The sequence below is a fragment of the Microtus pennsylvanicus genome, chromosome X (assembly GCF_037038515.1).
Source record: "Microtus pennsylvanicus isolate mMicPen1 chromosome X, mMicPen1.hap1, whole genome shotgun sequence".
In the NCBI taxonomy this organism is placed as follows: Eukaryota; Metazoa; Chordata; class Mammalia; order Rodentia; family Cricetidae; genus Microtus; species Microtus pennsylvanicus.
Genome location: NC_134601.1, coordinates 130972765 through 130992451, shown reverse-complemented (window position 1 = coordinate 130992451; position 19687 = coordinate 130972765). Strand labels below are relative to the sequence as shown.

The 19687-nt window shown below is 39.7% G+C and overlaps 1 pseudogene; it reads right to left on the bottom strand.

The window, feature by feature from the left end:
* LOC142840538 (T-complex protein 1 subunit zeta-like) overlaps positions 1 to 19687 on the bottom strand; it is a 34538-nt pseudogene that overhangs the window by 1028 nt on the left and 13823 nt on the right.

The following is a 19687-nucleotide window of genomic DNA, read 5'->3' as shown; positions in this document are numbered from 1 at the left end:
TCCATTATTTTACAACACACTTGTATCATATTTTAAATGTGATTAAATCTTAATTTGGTTCATTTATTTTTCAGATAAATTTAAAAAAAAGAAATAGATGGGGTGGAGAGATGGCTCAGCGATTAAGAGCACTGACTGCTCTACGAGAGGTCCTGAGTTCAATTCCCAGCAACCACATGGTGGCTCACAGCCGTCTGTAATGAGATCTGGTGCCCTCTTCTGGCCAGCAAGGATACAGGCAGACAGAACACTGTATACACAATAAATAAATAAATCTTTTTAAAAAAAAAAAAAGAAATAGCTTTCTGTAGTCTACCTGACTGATATTAAATAAAGCAGGAAGTCAACAGCAAGAAAAACTACAGAAAATACACAGAATCATGGGAATTGGACAATATACTGTTGAATGATGAATGTGTCATTGAGAAAACCAAGAAAAACATCAAAAATTCCTAGAATTAAAGAAAAGGAAAACACAGCATAACAAAACCTATGATAGAATGAAGGTAATCCTAAGAGGGAAGGTCTTAGCTCTAATTGCCCACATGAAAAAAAAAATCAAGGAAACCTCAAGCAATAAAATAATACATTTTAAGATTTTGGAAGCACACATGCATAGACACATATAAATGCATGAAAACACACACTCTCTCTCTTAAAAGCAGTAGATGTCAAGACATAATCAGCAACAGGACAGAAAACAATGAAGTAGAAAAGCTATCATTGGGCTGAGTTCGCAGAATCCAGTCAAAGACAGGGATGCACAATAATATGTGCAGAGGGGTCAAGACCATGATGAAACAACTAACCTGAGCTAATGGGAGCTCACTGACTCCAGGCTCACAGCAGGGGAACCTGCATAGGCCAAAACTAGGTTTTCTGAATGTGGGTGACAGTTGTGTGGCTGAGGCAGTCTGTGGGACCACTGGGAGTGTGACTAGGATTTATCCCTAGTGCTTGAACTGACGTTTTGGAACCTACTCCTTATGGACGGATATCTTGCTCAGCCTAGATATAGTGGGGAGGGCCTTGGTCCTGCCTCAAAGTGAGGTGTCAGACTTTGTTGACTCCCCATGGGAGACCTTACCCTCTCTGAGCAATATTCTCTTTTCATCCATGTGGTCCCAGGAGAGCTTCTCTAGGAAGTAGGCAATATTATTGTCTATATTTTCCTGTTGAGAAGTTATTGAGAACAGTAATTTCTGATACAGAGCAAATACTGACTACATGTTCCTTTAAGAAATGAATAGGGGAGGGGGAAGAGAGATGACTCAGTAATTAAGAGCACCAGCTGCTCTTCCAGAGGACCTGAGTCCGATTCCCAGCACCCACTTGGTAGCTCTCATCCATCAGTCACTCTAGTTCCAGGGGACCCAATGCCATCTTCTGACCTAAATGGGGCTAAATATAGGTGGTGCATAGACACATGCAGGCAAAACACCCATACACATAAAAAATAACAATAATAAGTAAAAATTAAAATAAAAGTAAACCATCTTATTATTTTAATTTTCTTTTTATTTATTGTTTGTGTCTTTCACATAACATTTTGATCCCGTTTATTTTCCATCCCTGTATATCCACCTTCTGTCCTTGCAGTGCCCCCCAATAAAACTTAAGAGAAAAAAAAAGAAAAGAGAAAACGGGGGAAATACTATGGAAGCTGTAGTGTGATGTAGTGAGTCAGGCAGTAAACCCTTTTGTCCATATATCTTCACTCGCGAGAAAAAGAAATGAATGGAAGTCAGGCATGGTGATGAAAGTCTTTAATCCTAACACTCAGCCGACAGAGTCGGTGGAGCCCTAACTCTCTGAGGTCAAGGCCAGTCTGGACTACATATTGAGTTACAGGACAAACAGAGTTCCAGAGAAACCCTGTCCAAAATAGAAAAACAGAACAAAACAAATGCATTCAGGGCCACTGCAATGGTGAGGTGGCTCAGCGGGTAAAGGTACTTACTTGCCAGCAAGCCTGATAATCTAAATTCAGCCCTCAGAAATATGGTAGAAGAGAACCAACTACTGAAACTTGTCCTCTGACCTCCACATGAATGCAATGGTGCACGCGCACACTCACACACACACACACACACACAGAGAGAGAGAGAGAGAGAGAGAGAGAGAGAGAGAGAGAGAGAGAGAGAATAAATAAATACATGAAACTTAAATTGCATGCTTTCAACATTAGGGAAAAAATAAATGGATGTAAAGAAATGTGCACAGAGCTAGTAGTGTTGGATTTCTTTTCAGCCTGAGGAGTCATTGCTTCAATACTGGTTGGTCATAATTGTCAATGGGCTTTACAGTCACTTTTTGGACAGACTTCAGGATGAGTATTTGAGGACATTCCCAGAGATGTTTAATTAGGGAGAGAAGCCTTGTCCTACATGTGGGTGACCACATAGGATGGTTCAGGGTCTTAAACTGAATAAAAATAAATGAAGGAAAATGCAAGATGAGCAGCAGGATTCATCTCCCTCTGCTTCCCGACTATGGAATAAAGAGCCCCGCCAACGTGCAAGCTTGCTACCCCATCTGAGAGATGCTCCAGCTGACTTACCCTCATTAGTTAGGACTTGTAATTTCAAATTGTGATCCAAGCTAAACCTTTCCTTCCTTAAGTGGCTCCTAGTCCCTTGGCAGATGTGCTCACAGCAAAGAGAAAAGTAACTCATGTAGGAAACTGACATTGCCACACTTCACCTTGTGCTTCATGGGCCTTTTTAAAATGACTTCCTGATTTGTAGGAGGGGTGTGCAAGAATTTGTAACTGCGTGATAAAGAAGCTACAGACTATGATAATCAAAGTGGTGTGGTTTTTGATTGATTTTGTTTCTATTTTCTGAGCTGTGGTCTTATGTTGCACAGGCTGGCCTTGAACTTACTAGAGGCAAAAATTGTACCAAACTTCTGAAACACCTGCCTCTTCCTCCTGAGTGCTGGGATTGCAAGCATGCAGTGCCATGCATGGTTTGTGTGGTGCTGCGGCTGAAACTCAGGACTTCACCAGGTGAGCACTCTCCCGGCTGAAGTAAAGGCAGCCCCACAAGCAGAGCTTAGCGAAATATTGAGATGGGAGTGTGGGAGCTCAGAATGTTAGAGAGGCTGTGGTAAAGACTGTAGTCTCCCACATTCAGAGGGTCCAGTTTGATCCCATGCTCATTCATTCGCAGTTGAATGGGAGTTGGTGTGCTCCCATTCGCTCATGTAGACTGTTTAGTGGATGAACCCCTCATGGTCTTGACCTCTTTGCTCATATTCTCACTCCTCCCACTCTTCAACAGGATCGTGGGAGCTCAGTTCAGTGTTCCTATGTGGGTCTCTGCCTCTTTTTCCATCTGTTATTGGATGAAGGTTCTATGAAGGTGATATTTAAGATAATCCATCCAGTTGCATGGCTGAGGCAGACTGAGGGGCCACTGGTAGTGGCACGGGGATTTATCTCTACTGCATGTACTGGCTTTTTGGGATCCTGTTCTCTTTGGATGTAAATCTTGCTCAGCCTAGATGTAGTAGGGAGCACCTTGGACCTTCCACAAAGTAAAATGCCTTACCGCCTCTTAGGATTAGAGGGGGGTGGGGTGGGGTGTGTGTGGAGGGAATGGGAGAAGGGGAGTAAGTGGGAATTTGGATTGGTATTCTTTTTTTAAAAAATCTAATAAATTTAAAAAAGACTGTAGTCACAAGGTCAGAGGGGGAAACAGGGAAGGACTTTATCAGAAACTGGCACAGAGTGAGGACATTCTCATTATGCTGAGGCAAAAATTCACACAGCTCTGCAGTCCCTTGTTATTTCTCACAGAACCTCATTCTTTTCTGAGAAGCTTACTTGTTTTTCTTCTTTATCTTGTTCTTTCAAACACTGACCAAAAGCCTAAGCACATACTTCCTGACTCTGGCCAGTCTATCTCTGTATTGCTGGCCCACTTTCTTCTACCAGGCCGCAGCCTGCTGACCTCTATTGCAAATGGCATTTTCTTTTTCTCCTCTCATCTAACCTCCTCCAGTCACCTGCCAAAATTTACAACTTGTCTGCCCTTTTGCTTTCCTCTCAGACTCTAATAAAATTGCCCTTGACCTTTCTTCTTACTTTGTTACAATACATTTTATTAACCAGACTTATAACCCAAAAAGGAATGCTCAGTTTCCCTAGTAATGTTAAATATAAGAACCCCTGGTATATTTGGTTCTTATTTGTTGAGATCAGTGAAATTCTACGTGGGAGGTTTCTCAGACATATTGCTTTTGGTCTTCTTATATTTTCCTGCTTCCAGCTCCAAGGGAAGCCCTGAGATGAAAGTGCCACCTTATTGTGAGTTGTTTTGGGATTTGAGGCAGACCCTTGCCATTTCTAGATGATGGGAGATTCTGAAAAGCTCGAGTTTCTGCCTTCAACACAGTGGCTGGGCTTTAAACTAGTAGAGGCCCTGTATCTAAGGCCATAGTTTTGAGAGGAATTCTGTTCCCCCAGACAATGGCTCTGTTGCTGTTGCTAAAGGTAGTTCTAACTAAATCTTTGTTGTTCTGATAAAACTCGAGATTCAAAGACTAGGGTGAAAAAAGCCTGTGAGCTCAGAGAGTTAGAGAAGCCACTGACCAACTTTCTCTCTTTGCTGGTGTCCCCAGTGCCTCACTCCTTCCAGGCTGTGTTTCTCCCTCCTGCTTGTCAACCATGTTTTTCTGAGTTCAGGTTAATTTTATTTAATTAACACAGATGCAACACATCTTTGCATAGCCAAGCGAATGCATCATAAACAAATGTTAATACATCTTTGGCCAGTTAAACAAATATTCCACAAGAAGTTTCAGAATTCAGGAAACATTGAGAAGTCTCAGAAATTCCCAAGTCTAGGCAACAGGATTCCAAACCCTCCCACTAGATAAGGCATAATGTCCTGCGAAGATTCTTCTGTTAGTCTGAGAGTCGCACAGATATTGAGAATGAGGCCACCAAAGTTAGATGAACTTCTTCCATCACTGCGGGATACAAGACGTTCTAGCTAGTTAGGGCCACAAGCAAGTCTGGTTCTGACACTGTGACCCCAGACAGAGAGAATAGTCCCTTTGTAAAGCAAAAGCTACAAGGAGGGGCATCAGGGGTGATACAAGAAAGAATTTTTACAATTTGAGGTTAAGTCTTGGGTGACGGTACATTCCAGGAATTTACAACTTGTGATAACATTGTACAACTGGTAGTACAATTTGTGAGAGCAAGGCATTTGTACAAACTTAACAGGGGGTTTGCAAAAGCTTGTTTACAAAAGTCTGTGGTTATCGTAACATATGACATAGCTGGGTTCTTAATTTTTATCAAACTGTTCATCTAGTAGCTGCAGAGAATATGGGACAAGAGTCATGCAACAGAAGAAGCAGGGTAGGTGGCTAGTGTTTTGCACTTATTGCAGACTCCACCCTTTTACTGCTCCGTATTTGCTGAAGTTTGCTTTTCTGGCACTTGAGAAGTGTTGGGAAGGATGGGATCCAAGCCTTGAAGCTGAAGTGAAGTCCTATTATTGTGAAATCCATGGTTGTAAGCACATTACTGCTGTAGGATTTCCTACCGCCAGTAGCCTTTAAGTTACCCATCCACTTGGGCGTGTCCTCCTATATTATATATGCTGATGTAAAGCACACATCCGGCCTCTTTTCTGGTTGGGGATTTGGTTGCTGGTCCCCATTCCAGTAGAGGATTGTGATCTGTGAGTCTACCCCTAAATAAATAACCCTCTATTATACTCAGTTCTGAGCTAGTATAGGATTTCTTTTAAGCGTACTTCTTCATCTGGCGCCCACGTGGATCTGAACTCCACAGCTACTAGGTAGATCAGCTTAAAGGCCTAAATGGTCCACAGCCCAGAAAGTCTCCCACCCCCAAGCCCTTGACTTGCTTCTACCTACTAAGTGGTTTTTTGTAAAAACCCCCACCACAGTGGAGCTAACTGCGTGTGGTGACTTGGAAATTTACCAAGCATGTGCACACCCTCCACCCCACCTCCACTGCCATGTTCCCTGGCAAGTGGTGACTTGCACAACTTCCAGTTTGTACTCCTGGCTCCTGAATTCCAGGCTTCTTGCCCCGTGTACGGATTTGATTTAATTGCTTTTAATTTGTCAAGCAAAGCATATTTCTCAGCATTTAACCAGCACCAAGGAGGGGAAATCAAAGCTGCTCAGGACTGTTTGTGGCACCAGGTTGCACCAATAGTCGCGACTCTGCAACCACGACACCTGCTGGACAATAAAGATTATTACAACTAAAACAATTTATCAGATTTCATAACAGGTAATTAATAAATCAATAATCTTGAAAGTTATATAATTGCAGACATTACCATTAAAACTTTTAGTAACTTTTTTGCTAATACTATGGATTTTATTCTGCAAGGCTTATATGGTTATGGTGATACATCCATTTATTAGATATTGGGACTCAGTTTTTTCTTCATACTGTATCCTTAAGAAAATAATTTGACCCTGGACCCAGCAATACCACTCTTGGGAATTTACCCAAGAGATGCTCTATCACATGTCAAAAGCATTTGTTCAACTATGTTCATAGCAGTATTATTTGTAATAGCCAGAACCTGGAAACAACCTAGATGCCCTTCAATGGAAGAATGGATGAAGAAAGTATGGAATATATACACACTAGAGTACTACGCTGCGGTAAAAAACAATGACTTCTCGAATTTTGCATGCAAATGGATGGAAATAGAAAACACTATCCTGAGTGAGGTATCCCAGACCCAAAAAGAAGAACATGGGATGTACTCACTCATAATTGGTTTCTAGCCATAAATAGGGGTCACAGAATCTACAATTGGCGAACCTAAAGAAGCTAAGTAAGAAGGTGAACACAAGGAAAAACATATCGTTATCCTCTTGGATAAGGGAAGTAGACAAAATTGCCGGGGAGAAAAGTGGGATCTTGGGGGTGGGGTGGGAAGGGGGTAAGGGGAGATGGGGAGAGAAAAGGTAGAAGGGAAGGAGGGGGGACTTGGGGAAATAGGAGGATCGGGATAAAGGAAGGTTGGATAGGGGAGCACGGAACCACAATCCTTAGTTAAGGGACCCACTTTAGGGTGGGCAGGAGAATTGACCCTAGAGGGGCTCCCAGGAGCCCAAGCTGAGGTCCCCAGTTAGTTCCTTGGGCAGCTGAGGATAGGGAACCTGAAATGACCCCATCCTAGCGCAATACTGACGAATATCTTGCATATCATCTTAGAACTTTCATCTGGCGAGGGATGGAGATAGAGACAGAGACCCACACTGGAGCACTGGACTGAGCTCCCAAGGTCCCAATGAGGAGCAGAAGGAGGGAGAACATGAGCAAAGAAGTCGGGACCACGAGGGGTGCACCCACCCACTGAGACAGTGGAGCTGATCTACTGGGAGCTCACCAAGGCCAGCTGGACTATTACCAAAAAAAGCATGGGATAAAACTGAACTCTCTGATCATGACGAACAATGAGGGCTGATGAGACGCCAAGGACAATGGCATGCAGTTTTGATCCTACGCAATCTGCTGGCTTGGTGGGAGCCTAGCCAGTCTGGATGTTCACCTTCCTAGATATGGACGGAGGGGGGAGGACCTAGGACTTACCACAGGGCAGGGAACCCTGACTGCTCTTTGGACTGGAGAGAGAGGGGGAGAGGAGTGGGGGGAAGGGGAGAGGGGTGGGAGGAGGGGGAGAAGAGTGGGAGGAAAGGGAGAAGAGTGGGAGGAGGGGGAGGGAAAGGGGAGGCTGGGAGGAGGTGGAAATTTGTTTTTTTTCTTTATTCTTCTTTTATCAATAAAAAATGTAAACAAAAAATAAATAAAATAAAATTAAAAAAAAAAGAAAATAATTTGATAACAGAGCCAAGAATGAGACACTTTTAGAAATTATACAGTCTTTTCAGACTAATAATGAACAGCCAGCTGACAGGATTAAAACCATTGAAAATCAAAAGTTACCTGAAAAAATTAATGCTATTGAAAAGGGTAACATTAATTTGACAGTCAAAATTGAATCCATGTCAAAGGATACTGAGAAATTATCTGAAAGAATTCATACTGTTGAATTTGACGATCAAAATTTATTAAAACGTTATGATAGGTTAGCCGATAGAGTATCTCTGCATGATGTCAATCTGCATGCTATCCAAATAATGTCCAAGGATAAGGGAAAACTTTACATCTTGGAATAACATGTGCAGAATGAGGACCAGAGGGTATGTGCCTCACTGAAATCACTATCTATCTATCTATCTATCTATCTATCTATCTATCTATCTATCTATCTATCTATATCTATATATATCAGGAGATTCAGGCTTTACAAAAGACAACAGTAAAAAGATTTGAAAGAATTGAGGAAATTATTGGAGCTGATGAACAAGGAAAGCTGATAAAAGGACAGGATTCAACATTGCCAAGAGCTGTCAGAGATGACTTACCCATAGTTTTAGCTTCCTACCCTGTAAGTTACTCTAACAAAGCATCAAGTTCTAAAGACCCAAAAGGGTCCAAAGAAGGAAGATGGATACCTATAGGAATAAATGACGTAAAAGTAATTAAGCAAGCTGTTGTAACTTATGGCTTGCATTCCATATTTGTTAGGGAGATGATAAAGACATGACCTTCTATCATTAAAGCGACACCACACACTGGGTGCTCAAACATGCATGCAAGAAAGCACTAATTTGCATAGGAATTCCCACCACCAAGAGCCTTTAAGTTACCCACCCAGTTGGGCCTGGCCTTTTATACTATTTATGCCAATGTAAAGCATGTGTCCCACCTCTTTCCCAGCTTCTGGATTTGGTTGCTGTTTCCCGTTCCAGCAGAGAACTGTGATCTGTGAGTCTACCTGTAAATAAATAACCCTCTATTATACTCAATTCTGAGCTAATGTGGGATTTCTTTTAAGCATCCTTCCTCAGATTACTGAGGTACTGTGTCCTACTGGAGTCTTATATTGTGTGAGTGGAAACAGCGTTGTCTGAATGATGACTTTCTCATAAAATGTCATGTTTTATTCTAACACCTAATGGAAAGGATACTTTAACCCAGACCTCAGGGTTAGCCAGGCTGTGACCTACAGATGGTGGAACTGCAGAGAAAATAGCTGATTAATTGCTCCCTGTCTATTCTATTCCTCTACATGTGAAATGTTTCTTGTTCAGGCCTTGCTCACTTCAAAATCCCTTCTGTTTAATGGAAATAAAAATTTCTGAAAGTGTGAAATATGGAAAACTGATGAGACCCATGATAGATTTAGTCCTGGGTATTTTAATATTAAAGTTTTAACTTTGATTAATTTTTTTATTAGAAATATAAATTAAAGCTTGGATATGGTGTGATGGTAAAGTGCTTGTCTAGAAATCTAAGCAGGTGCCACTTATTTGAAATGCCACTGACCAGAAGCATTTCCAGTTTGGGCTTTTTTTGATTCTGCTAATATTTTCATATACGTGAGATATCTTGGTGAAAGGGCATAGGTCTAAATGTGGAATTCACTTATATTTCATATGTTCAAAGTATTTTTTTTGCTTTTCAAGCATTTTGTATTTCAGAATGTCAGATAAGGGTATGTTCCAGTTGTCTATGTACTTTCTTTCTCCGTAAATATATTGTCATGGCCACAGATAGGCTATCAGGTCAAATAAAAAATTTATAACATAGTAATGAAAAAGGTTGATACTGCAGACTTCATAGAAAATGAACATTTTCTCCTCCAAAATCTATACTATTCCTCCCTCCTTAGGTTTCCCTCTATTAATAGTAATTGCTTTGGTTTTTCTGTCAGTTTTATAGTAATTTATCACTAGGCTTAAATTTTTTCCTAAAAGAATAGCTGTCCCTAAATCCTCCCTGTATGTTGTTTATGGGGAAGCAGTTTAGCTTCAAATTTGTATCTTTTCTATCAGAAAGTACACATTCCATAAAAGACACCCACTGAGGATACAAGACAAATTCCTTTCCAGAAAGTCTCAGAACAGATCTCCCTGTTCTCAAAAAGATAGATAGTATAGCTGTATTTAGATGAGGCTCCGTCCTTGATCATGTTTAAGTGTCCTCAGTATTTTACCACAGAATCTAGATGAGTCAAGATATTTGTTCTTAGTCTCAGTGATACTAAAACAGAATTGTGTAAAGCCAAAGAGACTTTTGATGAGTGATTACCCTGATGGTTCCTTATACTTCCTATTCAGTCATTTTAGGGTACTCTGGCATGATGTGACTTTGGATTTTGCCTCCTAAATCTGTTCCAAAGCTATCCTATTATTCATCATGGTCCCAAATGTCTGTCTCAGACCTCAGTTCATTCATCCTGAGGCACAAAATGGCACTGTGTATTCTGGATATTTCATGATTGGATAATAATATATATCAGTAGGAATATTTTAATCATCTTAATGTAATCTCAATAAAGAAAATGAGACAAATAAGTTAATAGCTTTTAAACTAAAATGAAGGAAACCTTTTTAAAACTTTTATCATATTTACTTTTTAGTTGTTTTTGTTATGCTGATTTTCTATTTTTATTGTTTCTATTTGTCACATAAATTAATTTCAATTTTACTGTAACTATTGTTGAGTAGCTGCATAGAGCACATTGGTATCCAGAAATACTAAAGCTTCCAAAGTTGAAAAAAATGATTCAGTTTTGTTAAATCCTTCCTTACATTAGTGTCCATAATGGTCCCTACCTATAATAAGAAATGACACTGGAGAGAAGTTGAACTCAGCTCCTCTTCAATATCTTACATTAATCTGCTAAACAGAGTATTTGAAATTCAAAATAAAATAGATCAAATAGATCTTGTCACAGAAGACAGCAGGTAAATGAGAACAGTGTAGAAACCTGATGGTCATATCTATCACTTTGCCCAGCTTCTACAGCTTAATATATATTATTTCTCTTCTCTAAACTATTTTAGCTATGCTTTGGTCTGAGTAATTTCTATTATTTGTTAAGTCTCCTGAAGTGATAGGTGCGGCGGGGCTGTGTTCGCAGCACCCCGGCTGCCTGCTAGCTTATGGCCCGAAATAACAACACACAAATTGTATTCATTTAAACACTGCTTGGCCCATTTCTATCTAGCCTCTTCTCGGCTAACTCTCGCACCTGGACTAGCCCATTTCTAGTGTAGCCCACGAGGTGGCTTACCAGGGAGATTCTAGCCTACGTCCATCCTGGGTCAGAGCTTCATCGTGTGTGTCTGCCCAGGAGTGGGCAGCATGGTGTCTCTGCTCCAGAGAGTAGAGCTGTCAGTCTGAGCTCACTTCCTCTTCCTCCCAGCATTCTGTTCTGTTTACTCCACCCACCTATGTTTTAACCTATGAGGGCCAGCCAAGCAGTTTCTTTATTTTTTTAACCAATGACCTTCCTCCATCAGTCTCCTTTGGAAGGTTATATGGCTTGGGTTTGGTTTTGCCCTGAAGAATTAACAGATGAAAGATGGATTTTCAACATGAATATTAAGTGGTTGTCAAGGTGTTTGGATTGTTGGAGAAATCTTGTCTTAAAGGAGACTTGGTGAGCCTTTGAGAGTGAGTCGTGGAAAGATAAGACAGGCCTGACTCCAGCTTCTGGCTTGTCTTGCATTGCTATCTCGTTTGCCATTTGCTTCTGCCAGCATGGTGCTTGCCACTACAAGGCTCTCCCCTTAGGCCAAAACAACAGGGGCCACCTTGAATTCTCTGCTTACAATCATGTTAGCTAAAGAAACATAGTTACTTCGCAAACTCTCAGCTTGCCACTATTTGCTATAGCAACAGACTAAGACAAAATTCAATAAGTTGGGCCCATGATATGAATGTTCAGAACATCCTCCTTTTCTTGGATACCGTCCATGGTTTCCTACAGTTTCTTGTTCTGCTGCCCATTTCTCTCAATACATTGTGAACTCCATAAGCATTGACAAAAGGATGCTTTCTCATATCTTTATAAAGAGACTACTTCAGTTTCCTTATGTCTATTTGTATAATGAAAGGGAATGCAATGGTTTGAAGTTTACTTCATAGATAAATAAAATCTAATCAGAAATAATGCATCCATGTAATTTTCCTCACTGTCAAAAGTGAGTGAACCACCATAATAAATGATATGAATCTACCTTCTTTTCCTTACTCCCTGCATTCTTGTCTTTTTAAAATTATTTTTGCTATTTTTAACTTTTTTCTGAAACCTTTGAGACTTATTATTTAGGAATTAGATATTTCTTTAGTGTGTTCAAATGGACATACATATAGAAGTACCATAAAATTTTAAATTCTTTTATTTAACATACATAATTTCTCTCCTTTTCTTTTCCACCTCCAATCTACCCTCCTTGTTCCCAGGCCTTCTTGGTATTTTTTTATGTTTTTGAAATTTAAAAAAAAATGTGTGTGGGTATAGGTGTCTTGTATGTATTTATGTATATATGTTTGTGTACTGTGTACATATCTGCTGCCCTAGAAATGATGTTACAGGTGACTATGAGTCTCCATGTGGGTTCTGGGAACTCAACCCAGGTCCTTCGGAAGAGCATTCAGTGCTCTTAGCTGCTGAACCATCCCTCTAGTCCTACCTTTTTTCTTTTCAGATATTCTTTCTCTCATTTTCATTTTCTTTTGCTATTCTTTCTATATTCTTCGTGTCTTGAGCTAAAGTGAGCCTCTTGTCTCAGAGTCCTTAATAAATGAGACTACAGGCAAGTACCATCATATGTGGTAGACATTTCTCTCTCTGTATTTGGTTTTTATTTTTTATTTTTATTTTTTTTTACTCTTTTTACTCCTTGGAGCTCTTTGGTCTTTTGCGTCTTTTGCTCTTTTGGCTTTTTTGGGGGGGCACCACCCAGTTCCCAAATAAATCGCACAGAGCCTTATTCTTCCTTATAAATGCCTGGCCTTAGCTTGGCTTGTTTCTAGCCAGCTTTTCTTAACTTCAATTATCCAAAATACCTTTTGCCTTTGGACATTTTCCTTTTCTTATTTCTATATATCTTACTTTCACTCTTATTCCATGGCTGGGTGGGTGGTTGGGTAGCTAGGTAGCTGGCCCCTAGTGTCCTCCTCTCCTTGTTCTCTTGTTCCTTTTTTCTTTCCAGATTTCTCCTTCTATTTATACTCTCTACCTAATAGCCCCACCTATCCCTCTCCTGCCTCGCTATTGGCTGTTCATCTCTTTATTATGCTATCGGGCATTTTAGAGACAGGCAAAGAATCACAGCTTCATCAGAGTCAAACAAATGCAGCATAAACAAAAGTAACACATCTTTACATCATTAAACAAATGTTCCAGACCATAAACAAATGTAATATACCTTAACATAATATGCTACAATATCTCTCTCCTTCCTTCCTTCCTCCCTCCACCCTCCACTCTCTGTCCCTCTGTTTCTCCCTTCCCTTTCCCCTGTGATTTTTGTTTTACCAAAGCAAACGTATCAAAATATCCTTTTCTTAATATGCTAAGTGGTCTTGGTAGCCTGGAATAATAATTTAAAAAACAAATAAAAATTCCAGAACCAGAACCAACAAAAATCCCAACTGAATATGGAACCTGATATGCATTTCTGAAATACTGGCTATTTTAATACAAATAGAAAATGAAGGGGCTGGAGAGATGGTTCAGTGGTTAAGAGCATTGCCTGTTCTTCCAAAGATCCTGAGTTCAATTCCCAGCAACCACATGATGGCTCACAACCATCTGTAATGAGGTCTTGTGCCCTCTTCTGACCTGTAGGCATACAAGCAAAAACAGAATAATGTATACCTAATAAATAAATAAATTTAAAAAAAAGAAAATGAAATGTCATTTTTATCTGCTTGACATTGGTCTTTTAGCTTATAATTGGTTTATGCCAGAGACTTCAACAAGTCAACATCACCTTTGTATCTTTCCAGTGTTATAAGATAGCATCCAATAATGTGATGTTACTAACATAATCCCATAGAGGGTGATATGCTACTGCTTGTCGTACCTTGTAAACCTGACCTGTGAGGACTGAATTTAGTTGCGGACATCTCAAAGTTACACATTCTCATTACACAACACAGTTAATGAAAGAAACTCTTGAAGTAGATTTGGGGATGTAGAGGAAAAGATAGAAATTCCCATTTCCTTACCTATGTTCCTGTGGTAAATTGGAGGATTTTTTTCTAAAAAAAAAAAAAGACATGTATGGACTGTCCCTTAAAAGCACAAGGATTAGATGAAGAAATCATATAGGTTATTAATATGTTGACACCAAAAATAAGAGCCACAAAGTATACAATATAAAAACTGCTAGAACTGAAGGGAGTGGTAATGTCAGTACCCCACACACAGCATCTAACAAAAGGTGTTGTAATAAAAGCGGCGGGGCTGCGTCCCCGGCACCCGGCCGCCCACATGGCTAGCTCTAGCTTATGCCCCGAAATAACTACACGGAAACTGTATTCTTTTAAACACCGCTTGGCCCATTATATCTAGCCTTTTCTCGGCTAACTCTCGCACCTGGACTAGCCCATTTCTTATAATCTATGTAGCCCAAGAGCTGGCTTACCAGGAATGATCTTAACCTGTGTCTGCCTGGAGTGGGAGAATCATGGTGACTCCCTGACTCAGCTTCTTTCTCCCAGCATTCTGTTCTGTTTACTCCACCCACCTATGTTTTAACCTATGAGGGCCAAGAAGTTTCTTTATTGCTTAACCAATGAAATCAACAGATTGATATATGACACTCCCACGTCAAAAAGGTATTTCTGAATTATGAAGCAAGGGTCAATTCTGTGGTGTGTTTCTGTGACCTGCTTAAAGGAAATATCTCATAAATGTTGAATTGGAATTATGTCACTATTCAAATATATTGTCACTCCTTTGAGGTGACTCTCAACAGAGGCACAATGCACATACCTGATGAACTCACACATGTCTATGTGACTTATTTTGTTCTGTAGGATGAATAGTACAAACTAAAATCTTCTAAATATCAATAACTCTATGTCAGTAAGGTTTATTGATATGTAAGATACATTTTATCCTAGGCCTTTCCAGTAAGTTAATGAAATTATCTCTTTTTACCTCAAAGAAAAAGTTTTAAGAGCTGAACAAATCTTAAATGGAAACTTCACCATGAAATACAAATATTGTGGAGAACAGGCATAGCCATTTATGAAGAGGAATGTGTGTGTGTGTGTGTGTGTGTGTGTGTGTGTGTGTGTCCTACTGTAGCACAGCACAGCTTTTCTGATGTTACAGATAAAGGTAGATGATATTTTTAACAAGCCTTTAATGCATTAATTTTATTTCTCTTACATTTATTTATTTATGGGGGTGAGTGTTTGCCATGTGCATGTGTGAAGATAAGGAACAACTTGTGGGAATCAGTTCTTTTCTTCATCATGTGGGTCCCAGAGATCAAACTTAGGTTGTCAGGTTTGGCACTGCTTGCCTTTAGTTGCTGGGTCATATCACAGGCCCTTTGTATTTATCTTTTTTCTGGTTTCTTTATTGATAATGTCCCATTTTGTGTTCCTAGGGTTTGGTCCTAGACTTTTTTAAAGGCTGGGTAAGCACTGTACCACTAGCCACAACAAGTCCAGATTACTTTCTTTTATTAAAAATATTACACGCAGGACTTCACTTTGTGGTCCAGATGTTCTGTTTCTGTTCCTTATGCATTGGCATCAAGCATAAAAATGTTTTGTTTAAGTCAATGACACAAAAGGAAGTTTTCTTCTTTTTTGTAAATTATTTCTCAGACTTACCCCAATAGATGTGTATTTGATTCATTTTTTTTAGTTCATTTTTGGGTAAAGTAGATAAATGGTTATCTGCCTGTTTTCTATGTGTGTGTCCTGTTGTTTTCTTAATGTGTTTGTAACTTATTTATATATTTTATGTGCTTGTCCATATTATCTTTGAAGTCATTGATAAGTTTTACAAGTAAAACTTTTAATTTCCAGTCTGTAATTTTTAAAATTTTGTGTCTTTAGATTTGGTAATTGAAGATGTATAATCACTTAGAAGAGATGTATAGCTTTGTTTTTTCAAGTTTCTGTGTTGCAATTTGCATATCTGTTGAGACAACTTTCTCTTATGTTATTTTGATGATTCTTAGGGAGCAGTGCACATTTGGGGCCTTAATACATGCTGCCACTCAGAGAGAAGAATAGTAATCATACCAAACCACTAGTTTGGAGCTATCGGTGTCACCCACAGTTAACCTGCATTGTAGTGATAAGGTGAGCAGGCCTGCTTTTCATCCCGCCCAGCTCCCACATGGCTAGCTTAGCCCCAGAATTAACAACACACAAACTGTATTCATTTAAACGCTGTCTGGCCCATTAGTTTTGTCCTCTTATTGGCTAATTTTCACATCTTGATTAACCCATTTCTAATAATCTGTATAGCACCACGAGGTGGTGGCTTATAGGGAAAGATTCAGCATGTCAGACTTGGTGGCTAGCTCCATGGTGTCTGACTTACTATGCTTTCTTTCTCCCAGCATTCTGTTCTGTCTACTCCACCTATCTAAATCCTGCCCTGTCAAAAGGCCAAGGCAGTTTCTTTATTAACCAATGAAAGTAACACATAGACAGAAGACTCACCTACATCATTGCCCCTTTTTCTGTTTAAACAAAAAAGAAGTCTTTAACTTTAACATAGCAAAATTACATATAACAGAACAGTTATCAAGCAAGAATTACAGTTACAATATTTATATCTACTTTATCTTTTATCATAACAATGGAAAACTATAACTATCTATCTATTTTTCAGCTCCATCAAAGATTCCAGAAGGATATAATACTACCTAAGTAAACAAGAAGTAAGAAACTGCCAAAACTCTAGAAATGACAGAGACATCTCGCTACCTGGACAGTCACCCAATGTTCCTCTGTACCATTGGGGCATCCATCTTCAGCTTACAGGCCCATAGTATCCAGCAGACATTTCCATGAAGCAGGAAATTTCAAAGGCAGTTCAGTCACTATCTGCTATGTCCTGCAGAATGTCTCACAGACTCTTTCATGAGTCAGGAACCCCAAAGAATCATCTCACCTATAGGCAAGTTCAGCAGTCCTCTCTCTGTGGGTTCTTTGTGTCCAGTTTATGCATCAGTCCAGGCAAGAGCAGTTTCTTGGTCAAATGGCTAACAAACTCCATAAGGAGTATCTTTGATGCCCATCTTCCTTTTGAAGTAGATTGGTGCTGCCAGGAGCAAACGTGTCTCATTGTCATAAACAACCCTAAGTTATTAAAACATTTAAAATGTCATATTCTGTAGTCTTTGAAAGATATGAAGAATGCCTATTTAACTGAAATATATCTCTATATATCTAGAAAATCTAACAAACATGACTACAAGCTTGACCATTATCAATGATTATCCATTAACAACCTATATACATTACATTTTTAAATGAACTACACAATCACAATACCTTAATCAAGATTAGAAATATGTATATACATATAACAAAATTGACCTTAAAATTACTGTATCTCATCAGAAAGTGTAGAACCACCAACCAAGAAGCCCTTTTCCATTTGTCTAAGTCTCAGGTTGCTTCAGTTTGACTCCATCTGACCTTTATCCGCTACTGATGGAGGAAGGTCATTGGTTAAATAAAAAGATACTGCTTGGCTCTCATTGGTTAGGAGATAGGTGGGAGGAGTAAACAGAACAAAACGCTGGGAGGAAGAGGAAGTGAGGTCAGACTCGACAGCTCTCCTCTCCAGAGCAGACGCTTCAGAGAGAGACGCCATGCTCCAGGCTCCTGGGCAGACACACGCGATGAAGCTCTGAACTAGAATCTTCCCGGTAAGACCGGTGCTCACAGATTATTAGAGATGGGTTGATTGGGATATCAGAATTAGCCAGTAAGGGCTAGAGCTAAGGGCCAAGCAGTGATTAAAAGAATACAGTGTCTGTGTAATTATTTCGGATAAAGCTAGCCTGGCAGGCAGCTGGGGTGTTGGGGACGCAACCCCGCCGCCACTCCTTATTACTACACACTACAGCTTTCCTATAGCCATTTCCTACCTAGAGGTTATGGTAGGTTCAGTATAGGATCCCTAACTTGAGATTGTTCCTTGTTCTCAGTTCTTTTTTTTTTATTGAGAAAAGGAAAAAAAACAAATTTCTGCCTCCTCCCAGCCTCCCATTTTCCTCCCCCTCCTCCCACCCTTTTCCCCCTCCTCCCACCCTTCTCCCCCTCCCCCTACTTGTTCTCAGTTCTTTCAGGGTGGCTCAATCTTAGGCATAAACTATAGGCTCCCTCTCAAGGTGTTACATGGCCACAGTCCTCCAGACATAGGATATGTCAAAATGTATCTAGTCTGCACTGCTGACCTGCTCCAGAGAATTCACTGTTTAAAACCTCCAAATGAATTTTTGATTTCTGAGACCTATAGGCTCATTCTGTACACAATTCTCTCATTCCTTTTTATCCATGCCTCTAGCTTGTCTCACGGATGAGGTTTCTATTTTTGATCCCCTCTACTTGAGTCATGTGGTGGGACCCTTGTGATTCTTCCTCATTTTGCTGAGTTTTTCTTCTTTCCATGCCAGGTAACCTATCACCCTGGTCTTGTGATTTCTACTTTTTCTCTCTGCAATAGAAACTTTTGTTATCCCAACATGGAACATAACATATACAGTCAGCTTAGTGTCTATCATTTACTCCAGAACCCCCTCTTCGAAATTTTTAATGTATTATTAAATATAGTTGCAATATTGGGTCTCTTGGACTTAATTTCTGCCACGTAACAGAAATTCTGTCTTCTGTCCAACATCCTCTAAGCCTTGACTCAGCCCTCTGGTTATTAGATTTCTATCCATTGTTTCCATGAGATCCACTGTGTTAGATTCCACGTTTCAGTTAAAACATGAGGCATTTGCCTTTGTATGTACCTGAACTGGCTAACTTAACAAAACATCATCCACTTTCTTCCTCCTTTTTACAGTGGCATAATCCCCTTTTATAAAACTTACCAGTATTCCTACCATGGGAGACCACCAGACTCTGTTTTAGTCCTCCCTCACTGAAGAAAGCAGAAGCAACCAGGTCACTCAGCATGCTCAGTTCCTGTATTTTACAATCACTCGCTTTCATTGACTTTATGCCCACTTATAAACAGAGACTGTTTATGTTTTCTGGCCTACTGGACCCAAATAACCACATAGGAACCATATTAATTGCAACACTGCTTGACCAAAAGTTTAGGCATATTCCTAGCTAGCTCTTACATCTTCAATCAATCCATTTCTATTCATCTGTGTATCACCATGAGGCTATGGCCTACTGGTAAGGTTATGGCATCCTTCTCCTTCAGCAGACACATGGTATCTCTCTCTGACTCTGCCTTCGTTCTCCCTACATTCAGTTTAGTTTTCCCCACCTAGAACTATTCTGCCCTGACATAGGCCAAAGCAGATTCTTTATTAACCAATGGTAATAAAACATATTCATAGCATACAGAGGGGAATCCCACATCATCCACAACCTCAGAAATGACTATTTTATATAAATTGATGACTTGTTGCATTTAATTAAAATGTAAAATACTTTTTCTTCTGTTGTATTCAGAGATATAATTTCTTAGAGTTGGAAACCCTTTTCTGTGGAATATAGACCATCTGTATTTAGCAAGATTTTTATTATAACTCACAAAATGAAAGTTGGAAGTAAGATTTGTAGCATACTGTTTTTAGAAAAAGA